At 43.8% G+C, this 8,646-nt stretch overlaps 1 pseudogene; it reads left to right on the top strand.

Annotated features, from left to right (window-relative positions):
- Window positions 1–7,589: 7,589 nt before the first annotated feature.
- Window positions 7,590–7,689, top strand: LOC116890395 (annotated as a pseudogene).
- Window positions 7,690–8,646: the final 957 nt, after the last annotated feature.

Raw genomic sequence — 8,646 nt, 5'->3', positions numbered from 1 at the left:
TTAGGTTGGGTGATTGAATAGGTTTGGTGACAGAAATTTATTTCTGATAGCTCTGAAAGCTGGAAGGTCCAAGGTCAAGTCACATTTCACAGGACCTACTTCCTCATAAACAGCTGTCTTCCCATGGGGAGTTAGGGTGTCTCTTGGGCCTCTTTTATGAGGGTGCCACTGTCATCTATGAGGGCTCTGGCTACATCACGCAGTCACCTCCCAAAGGCATACGTCCTAATGCCAATCGCCATTTTGGAGTGTGTGAAGATTTCAACATATGAATGGGGAGACATAAACTTATCATAACAGCAATGGTTCATCCATTGACACTGATGTCACAGCAAGCCACCACTCTCCCTCACAGCTCCCGTACCTGGCTCCTCAAATAGGAGGGTTTCAATCAATAATTAGGGAAGAAGGTAAGACCCAGCCCCTTTCTGTTGTCTGTTTCGATTTTTCCTATCCATAATTGTTTTTCTGTGTTTCTCATTACACATAATAAAAATATCTGGGCCTAGTCTTGGCCTCTAATATTAATCCCAAAGATGTGAGGATGCGAGATACGAGAAAGGCCACCAACCCAAATCATCATGGTCAAATCAATTAAAACAATTAAAGCAAGCTTTTTAATTCTTGCACATGGGCTGCCTCCCCCTAAGGCAGAGTTTAAGAGGTCAGACCTTATCTTCCCCATTGGATGTGGGGAAGATTAGGGTATTTTAATAGCTCAAGGGTAGGGGTTTCCAATTGGGGGATTCGGCAGGCAAATAGGCAAGGTTACAGAAACAGCATAAGAAGGTGGTCATAACAATGGGTGGTCATAACAGCCTCCTGAAGCAAAGGCAGGGCTACCATTTCCTGGAACAGACAGTACAGAAACATTTGTAGTTATGGTTACAAGTGGGCCATGACCCAATTGTTCAGAAACAGAGATTTAATCATAAACAGGAATAAACCTAATTTGTCTTTATTATGAGATGGCTCTAAGCCCAAGATGGAGGCAGGCACGTTCACCACTAAGGTAACCTCAGATCTGACTCTTTCTTTCTGCTCTTGACATCAACTGTGAGACAAGCTGCCCCTGCACAAATCTATGTGACATCTGTTGGAGCTGATGAGAACCTCCCCATTTCTTCGTTCTTTCTTTCTTTCTTTCTTTCTTTCTTTCTTTCTTTCTTTCTTTCTTTCTTTCTTTCTTTCTTTCCTTTCCTTTCCTTTTCTTCCCTCCTCCTCCTCATCTCTTCCTCCTCTCTTCCTCCTCTCTCCCCCCCTCTTCCTCCTCCTGGCCTGGAATTTGCTTTTGCTATGTAGCCTAGGCTGGAACTCACAGTAATCCTCCTGCTTACGCTCCCAGAATGCTAGGATCAAAGGCATACACCACCACACCCAACTCCCATTTGCTCTTCATGGTGTTTTTTTGTTTGTTTTGTTTTGTTTTGTTTTGTTTTGTTTTTAATGGTTGTAGTTGTACACTGAGTTCACGTTGTTCAAAAGGCCTTATCAGTTAAAGTAGTAAGGTCTTCTGTCTTGGTTTCGTTTTTTGCTTTTATGATTTTGTTGTGGTTGAGACTGTTTTGTTGTTGATGATGATGTTATGGATTAAATACCATAGTCTTGCACGTGCTAGGCCACCCTTTACCACTGAGCTATAGATCCAGCCCAGTATTTTTCCTTTCATCCTCCTCTTCCTCCTGCTTCTCCTCTCCTCCTGCTTCTCTGCCTCTTCTCCCCCCTCCCCATACCTTCCCATTTGAACTCAGATTACAGACAAGACACATGACAACAGTTATTATCGCTGTGACCGTGTGTGTGTGTGTGTGTGTGTGTGTGTGTGTGTGTGTACACAAGCGATATACATGTGTGATACACGTATGCCACAGTGCTTGGGTGGAGGTCAGAGGACAACATTGTGGACTTGATTCTCTCTTTTCACCTTTACTTGGGTTCTGGGAAATTAGGTTTTCAGGCCTGAGTAGCAAGTGCTTTATCTGCTAAGCTGCCTGGTGGGTCCCATTCTCACTTTTTGAAATAGGATTATTATCCACTGGGCCATCTCCCCAGCCTCCTGAGTCCCCTGAAAATGTTTTCCTTTACTGAGAATTAAACCCAAGACCTTCTTCATGATAAATCAGTACTCTACCACTTAGCTAACATCACAAGACCTTCCTCCTTTTTCTTTTTCTTTCTTTTTTTTTTTCTATTCTTTTTTTCGGAGCTGGGGACCAAACCCAGGGCCTTGCGCTTGCTAGGCAAGCGCTCTACCACTGAGCCAAGTCCCCAACCCCCCTTTTTCTTTTTTTTAAATTTTATTTTGAAACAGGATCTTGCTAAGTTGCCCAGGCTGGCCTTGAGTGTGGCAATCCTCTCACCTCAGCCTCCCAAGTAGATCTTGCCTCAGCCTTCCAAGTAGATGGCATTGCAAGTCTTCCTAGAACCCTGTATGTAAACCAGGCTCTGTGAGCCGCAGAGCTCCGCCTCCATTTGCCTTCCGTATGCTGGGATTCGAAGGATGAGCCACCGTGCATGCAGCTAGAGCCTCGTCTTTCCAGGAATCATCTGCCGAGGAAGGAAAGGAAAGGAGAGAAGAAAGACTTTGGGAACTCATGTTGGTCTTTTCCTATCTCATCTGGAAAGTGACACGCGTCAATTCTTGTTTGTTTGGATTTTTTGGGGGCGGGATAGAGTGGGGGACGTGTGTTTTTGTTTGTTTTTGATTTTTGAAGTAGCACACCATGTAGTACCTGACCTGGAACACCCATGAAGCTGAGAAAGACCATCATGAACTCTTGATCCCCCTGCCTCTGACCTCCTAGATGCTGGGCTCACCGGATAGACACTCTACCTGGCTGATACATGTCAGTTCCACGACATTTCACCTAGAAGCTAAGCCACATAGCTCTATCAGGAACACTAAAAGAGGCCAGCCCACTGCTGGGCCACCGGGGGAAGAGCAGAAAGTACTACTTAACAAAGCACGATGTGCCTCAAGCAGCTGCTGTCCTCTTTGTACAAGACGAGGAAGTGGAGCTTTACATCAAAGCCAGATAACTCATCCAAGATTGCATACGGGGGAGCTGGGGAGGCAGGGGGTGAAGCTGTATGATCACCAGAGCTTGTACTTAATCCTCATCCACAAGCACCACAGCGGAAGCCTGGCTGAACCCAGAAACCTCCAGGGATACTTAGTTCAATAATATAAATTCAGTTCATTGTGTGTGTGTGTGTGTGTGTGTGTGTGTGTGTGTGTGTGTGTGTGTGTGTCAGAGAGAGAGAGAGAAACAGAGACAGACAGAGACAGACAGAGACAGACAGAGACAGAGAGACAGAGACAGAGACAGACAGAGACAGAGACAGAGACAGAGAATGGAAGAATGAGGATGAATGTGTGCATGAATCCTACAGTGCACATGTGGAAGTCAGGACCTTAGTTCTCACCTTTCACCATATCAGCCCCAGGGATTGAACTTAAGGCACACATCTTGGCAGCAAGCACTGTACCTCATGGAGCCATCTTGCCAGCCTCAAACTCAGTTCAAAAAGCCAGTGTACACTTGCTGGGCACTCTTTGTTCTCTAACTGCACTTAAACCTAGATTGGGCTTGGCCATTCTAACCACGGAAAATCATTTTCAGTTTTGCAACTGTGATACAAACAAATAAAGACAACTGGGATGATTAATTTTGTATACCAAATTGGCTAGGTCATGTTGCCCAGATCCGTGGTTAAACATTGTTCAGGATGTTTCGGTGATGGCTTTTTTTTAGAAGAGATTAACATTTAAATGAGCAGACTTTGGGTAAAGCAGGTTACTCTTCATAACAGGACTGGACGTCATCCAACTGGCTGAAAGCCTTATTACATCAAAGACTAACCTCCCCAGAGCAGGAAGAAATTCTGTTAGGACCCTTTGACTCAAACTGAAACTCTTCCACAGGTCACCACAGTCAGGTATGCCAGTTCTATAAAGCAAACATTAATCTCTAAACATCTACACTTATACATTTTATTAGTTTGGTTTCTATGGAAAGACTTAAAAATTAGTCTCTGGTGCTTAGGTGGCCCCACACACCGTTAATCCCAGCACTTGGTAGACAGATGCAGGTGGGATCTCTGAGTTTGAGGTTAGTCTGGTCTGCACCCCGGGCTACACAGAGAAACCCTGTGTTAAAAACAAATGAACAAACAGGTCAATAACAAAAAACAAAAACCCCACCACCACCAACAACAAAAATTTAGTCTCTGTATTATAAAAGTCAAAGTAGTAGGTAGAGTTGTGGAACGACGTCTCCCAGGCCATGGCGTAAACTCATAGCAACCACGGTTACCTACGTAAGACCTGCACGTGACTGACCCATGAGAGAAGAGGAGCTTACAAGTTCCCATCCCCCACCCCACCCCAGGGGTCAATAGGTAGTTAATGGTTGCTAAGACAGAACTATTCTCTTCCATGGTGTCCCCACTAGAAAGGTGCCCACACTACTGTAAACATACCCTCACCAGTGCCCCTGTAAGCAACACGTAAACTCACTGGGCAGTGGGGGAAAGACACTTGAAAGCTGAGAGAAGACAAGCGGAGCAGAGGAGGGAGATCAGTGGGCGTAGTGGGAGGGAGGGCAGGAGAAAGGGTGGTAGGTCGGATATGATCAAATCGCCGCATTATGGACGTGTACGAAAACATCAAAATGAAACTCATTGCTGTGTGTGATGAATATATGTTAATAAGGACACAAAATAGCCTCCTCAAAGGAGGTTAGGAAATGATTCAGATGCTTCCTTTTTTTCCTAAGATTTATTTTTACAAGCAGTCATGAGCCTCCCCGCTCCTCGCGGGTGCGGGAGCTGAACTTCAGTCTTCTCTAAACGCACCAAGTGCTGTTCACCTTGGAGCCATCTCCCTGGCTCTGAAGCAAATTCAATAGTTTTTTTATTAGGTAGAGATAAATTGAATATACCTTAAGTTGTGAGTATATTTAATATACCTAACCTTCTGGTCGTTATTACTTGGCAGTATATGGAGAGTTTTTGTTATTTACCCTACAGACTCTGTGTGTGCACCACCAGCCAGGACTGTGTTACGTATCACGGGCTCAGCAAAAGATCAACACTCAAAACCTGAGGCATGGGGTTGTTCTGTTTCTGTGGTGCTGTGGATTAAGGCCAGAGCCTCCTACATGCTAGCACAGTATGGTTCCCTTTCATACCAGAAAGAAGTATGACGTCACACTGCTTGCAGCAATAGCATCCCTTCTTTCTTCCTTCCTTTCTTTCTTTCTTTCTTTCTTTCTTTCTTTTCCTTTCCTTTCTTTCTTCCTCTCCCTCCTCCCTCCCCTCTCCTCCTCCTCCTCCTCCTCCTCCTCCTCCTCCTCCTCCTCCTCCTCCTCCTCCTCCTCCCTCTTCTTCTTCTTCTTCTTCTTCTTCTTCTTCTTCTTCTTTTTTTGTTTTTTTTAAACAGTTTCTCTGTATATCCCTACCTGTCCCGGAACTCACTCTATAGGCCAGGCTGGCTTTGAACTTACAAAGATCTGCCTACCCCTGCCACCCAAGTGTTGGGGTTAGAGGTATGGGCCACCACTGCCAGGCTAGTCCCATTTTCTTTAACCTTAGAATATGTAGTGAAAAGCAGAACAAGTCTAGAGTACCCTTCAGAAACAAGTCGATCTTTATTATTTTTACAACACAGGAAGTTTAAAAAACGAATCAATTATAAATACACATAATACTGAAAGCCCAGCCCAGGCAGTCTAGTACTGATAGGCCTTAGAGTGTGCTTTTGTAGTCTGACTTCTTAGAAGGGAACTTCATTTACTTTCACAGATCGAACGTGTGAATGTGTGACTATGTCGCCTCCCCAGGAGCTGACAGTGGGAGGCTCAGCTCCCTGATGGCAGAGGACTTGGCTCCCTGAGTGGGAGGGTCACCTAGAGGACATGATCACTTCAGGAGAGAAGAAGCTTGACCCCTCTTCTTTAAAGGCTAACCTGCCTTCAACATGTAACTGAGGCCACACAGAGAAAGGCATAGAGCAGATGACATGGGGGAGTGCACCTCTGGGTTTCTGAAGGAGTAAGAAGGGCCAAGCCAGAGGACGCAGTCCAGTGATGGCTGAGTGGTCACATGACATATAGATTGTATAGTTGTGTATTGGTCAAGCAGCAAAAACTTTAACTTAGCTCTCTTCCCTTTTGTTACAGAAAGTGTCCCCTTTAGTGGCTTTTGAAGGATGAGTAGTGGCATCTTATAATAATCTTAATGGTATAAAGACATAATTTGGTTCCTGGGCCATGTTAGGCTCAAATAAGTAGCAACAAATGGGGAAGAAGAGGAAGAGGAAGAGGAAAAGGAAGAAGAAGAACAAGAAGAAGAAGAAGAAGAACAAGAACAAGAAGAAGAAGAACAAGAACAAGAACAAGAAGAACAAGAAGAACAAGAACAAGAACAAGAAGAACAACAAGAAGAACAACAAGAAGAAACAACAAGCTGAGTTTCTGGATGCCATATCTGGAAATGGGTTGATGAAGTCTTCCTACTGTGTAGTGACTGGGTACCATAGTAGGACAAGTCCTTGGTAACTTGAATCCATTTTCTTCCCATCTCTAAATGTCCTGAACCGCATGTAACTATGAGGAAGAGAGCTCTGGCAGGGTCCCATTTGGGCTGCCTGGATCCCGGCAGTGTGCAGAGCATGTGTACACATGTACACATGGGCCATGTGTGTACATGTGTGCATATGCATGTGTGTATGGACTTCGATATCTATGGTGTGTCTCATGCTGGATGATGTTCCACTTTCAGAATTTTTGTGTTTGTGTGTAGAAATGGGTTTAATAACTCACCATGATTCCAATTTGTCTTCTAGTCATTTCTTGAAATTCTTGTTTTTATAATAAAAATAAAATAAAAATAAGAATAAAAGCAAGGTACACACCCGTGAATGAAAACCCAGCCCCAGCAGTCTAGCACAGACGGCCCTTCGAATGTGATTTTATAATCCGTCTGCTTAAGTGTGCTCAATTATTTTCACAGATTCAGAGTGTGAATGCGTGAGTAGGTGTTAATTACATTTCAAAGGCTGTCTCGCACAGTGCAATGCCATCAAGCAATCCCAATTTTAATTTTTTTCTTAACACAGGATGCTTTTTTCAAGTATTTAGTTGCCCCCTGCTGGCTATATATTTGCAGAATTCCTTTTTTAAAAATCCCTAATAGATTGATTATATGTGATGAGATAGGGGGTTTATGGACGGGAAACTGGGAAAGGGTAATGTAAATAAAACATTGAAATGTAAATAAAAGATATCCAATAAAAAGATTTATTATATATAATAAAGCCAAACTTCTGAAGAGGCATATTTACCTTCTAAAAATCATGTTATATATATTGAGGGGATGGAAAGATGGCTACTCTTCCTGAAGACATGGGTTCGATTCCCAGAACCAACGTGGTAACTCACAACCGTCTCTAACTCCAGATCTAGGGGATCTGGTGCCCTCTTTTGGCTTCCATGGGCATCAGGCAAGCACATGGTGCAGAGACATACTTGCAGGCCAAAGAGCAGTAATAAAATAAAAATACATACTAACAAACACACAAAGGCTGGGTGCTCACTTTGACAGCACACATGTTAAAATGGAAACAATAGATTAGCTTGGCCCTTGTACGAAGAATACATGCAAATCTGAGAAGCGTGTCTTATTTTTATAGTACACATCACTTTATTGTAATGAGTAAAAATATCGCAAGTAAAAATATCACACAGCTAGATTAATGAAATCACAAATGCAAATGTCACACAGATCAGGGCAGCTGATCAAACCAACGGCTGCCCAGACCAAACTCCTTATTTCAGTGAACTTCTGTACAGTTAGGATGGCCACGGGGAAGCAGGGGCTCTTCACCTGGGGTTTTACATGTTCGTGAACAGTTTAGTTACATTTTACATACTCACCCACCACAGAAACAGGAAAACCCAATGACAGAGCTAAGACCAGGAACACAATAGCTTTATATCCTCTCTTATGTGCCCGTCCCTTTCGCCTCACCCAAGGCTGCCCCTTCTTGGTCTCATTTCTAAATATTCCAGTATCAGTGATTCTCAACCTGGGAATCAAATGAGCCCTTCCCAGGGTCCCAGACGACCATCAGGAAACACAGATCTTTACATTATGACTCACAACAGTAGCAAAATGACAGTTATGAAGTAGCAATGAAATAATGTTACCCTTGAGGGTCACCACAACTTGAGGAGCTGTATTAAAGGGTCACAGCATCAGGAAGGTTGAGAACCACTGTACTATATCCAAACTGACAACACCCCCAACAGACACACACATTATAAGCTAGGATCCATGTTTGAGAGATCCATCATATAGTCTAAGTGCATTGATTTTCCTGCAGACTATGTGATTTCCTTTTTCTTTAGAGCTGAATATTGTGCAGTGTGTGTAGCGTCTTGCCACACACACACACACACACACACACACACACACACACACACACACACACACACCACCACCACCACCACCACCACCACCACCACCACAGATTGATGTTATCCATCCAGTTGATAGACATGGAGGTCGGTACCACCCGCTTCGTTGTAAGTAGAGCAGCAACAAAGCTGGACACACAAAGGGAATTCCCCGAGTGATAATGCC

The sequence above is a fragment of the Rattus rattus genome, chromosome 1, assembly GCF_011064425.1.
Source record: "Rattus rattus isolate New Zealand chromosome 1, Rrattus_CSIRO_v1, whole genome shotgun sequence".
Taxonomy (NCBI): Eukaryota; Metazoa; Chordata; class Mammalia; order Rodentia; family Muridae; genus Rattus; species Rattus rattus.
Note: the sequence above shows the minus strand (reverse complement) of the source record. Positions and strands in the feature narration are given on the sequence as shown.